We start from the raw sequence: 2,243 nt of genomic DNA, 5'->3' as shown, positions 1-2,243 counted from the left end.
AAACCTTCAGTCCACACCCTGCAGTGAGGCACTTAGCAAACAAAGCCTGCTTTAAACATTAAACATCACAAGTGAAGGATTACTTCTCTCTCCTTCTCTCTCTCTTACTGTGTCTTTTTCTCTCTTTCTGTCACTCTTCCGACTCTCTCTTCGTCACGGATCCCAGGGGAGGACTGTCTGGAAGCTATAATGTAGAGGAATGAGTGATAGATGACAATTTGAACAGAGGTGTGTGTGCATCTCTCTCTACTTGTCATTGTTGACATTCACTGACAGAAACGCTATAAAGCAAATCAGCCTCTTCCAGCGTTAATGAGTGAGCTGATTGTTTTTATATGGCACTTATAAAGCTGACACATCAGAGCATGAGTGCTAAGCACACAGAGGAAAATGTATATTTCTCAGAGGTTGCTCCTTTAGTTCTCAGTAATGTCATTTAAGTAGCATGTTGTTTCAAACTTCATCGGAAGAAATAAAAACTGTCACAAATGAGAAAATTGTGGGCGTAGAGTATAAGCAATAAAATTAATGTGGATACCAAAGCTCGGAAAATTTGGTTGAAAGAAGATCAATTTAAAACACATTGTTGTCTAGGAGAAACAATTGAGATAAAAGTCCTCATAAGTTTATATTGAAAAAAAAGCACTGCCAGGCAAGGGCATTATGCTCACTTGACTTGACTACGTTATAATAATATCATATCAAATTAATTTAAATAATATGTTACATTGGAAATACTGTAAACATGCATGCTTTCCAGATATTCCAGCCAGCAGGTCCTGATGTAATCCATACAACATTATTGCATATCATTCAATTATTAGTCATGCAGGGAATGCTTACTGCACAGACACCTGCTCAAAAACCTTTCAGATTGTACCTTAAGATAAAGACTAATACATGCAGGAACTACCTCAGTCCGAACCAAATAAATAAATTAATAAATAAAGCAGATCGTCTCTAGCTTTTCCCATGAGCAGGGATAGAGGGGGAGAGGAGAGCTGAAAGGCATCTTTGAGAGGGAAAACAGGGGTCCCACTGGGGAGCTTGGGGAGAACAGAGAAAAGGAGAAAACAAGGAAAGAGCAAGACAAAGACGACGAATTGAAAAGAGAGGAAAAAATTTGAATGAATAAAAAGCCACAAGAGAGAAGAAGAGGACACGATACAGAAAGATATGGAGAGCGAGCGAGAGGGTCCTCAGTCCACAGAGAGACGAGAGAGATACCGGAGATCAGAGAGGGATGTTCGATGCGGGAAGGCGCCAGAAGACAGAAGGAAATGCTGCCTGGTACCTGAGCGTGGGGGTACAGGATGGGGGGTGGCCCTCCCGGGGGACGCAGGCCTGTCATCGCACAACACAAAAACACTGTAGGCCGAGCCATGGGGATCGTGGGATGTGAGGAATAAGGGGTAGAGGGGGGTTGGGACTGTGTTTCAGCCAAAGGGCGTCTTCAGGCACACAGACACTTCACACACAAAACGGCCACAATAATACAGCGAATGCAAACCCAAATGTCCTTTACATAACTCCACTGTTCGTTGTCCACTGTATCTTTAGTATGTGACTACCTTAAAACCAATAACGGTGTCTCTTTTGATAATTGATGATAATAGCACTCTGCTCTCGTGTTATGTGTAAGCCAGGTTAAAGAGATGGGTCTTTAATCTAGATTTAAACTGCAAGAGTGTGTCTGCTAAAGCTAGAAGGGATACAGTAAAAACTACTGGGCATGTGCACATCAATATAGCATAATTTTTCTCAAACTGAACAACAATAATTACTATTTTTGCATTATTGTAAGGGGTCGATTTAGGGTTGGGGTAGGTGTAGACGTGAATAAAACACAATCTAATAGGTAGAAAATTTAATTTGTTGTTAGCTTCCGGTTTTTGCTATATCCCTTCTAGCCAAGTTCTCCATGGATAGCGCTCGGTGCGCAACTAGTAATCAGTATAGCTAGCAGCGCCCTCTACTGGTGAAAGTAATCGTTGTTTTGAACTTGCTGTAAAATGGGGACAGGACACGAAAAAACGAAAAACCGGTACTGCTCCCGGAAAACGGGGACGTCTGGTCACTCTAAATTATTTAATGGCAGGTGTGACTCTCAAACTTTCCCATTCACACAGCTTACAGTATAACCGAAGTCAATTATCTTTCCCACCATAGCAGTGACCATAGTGACAATTAAGTAAATCAAAGATGGCGACGTTCTGAATTCATCAACAGCGTTTTTAGAGAGA

This window comes from Sinocyclocheilus anshuiensis, unplaced genomic scaffold, assembly GCF_001515605.1.
Source record: "Sinocyclocheilus anshuiensis isolate Anshui unplaced genomic scaffold, SAMN03320099.WGS_v1.1 scaffold1351, whole genome shotgun sequence".
In the NCBI taxonomy this organism is placed as follows: Eukaryota; Metazoa; Chordata; class Actinopteri; order Cypriniformes; family Cyprinidae; genus Sinocyclocheilus; species Sinocyclocheilus anshuiensis.
The sequence above is the reverse complement of the archived record's forward strand: the minus strand, read 5'-3'. Positions refer to the sequence as shown.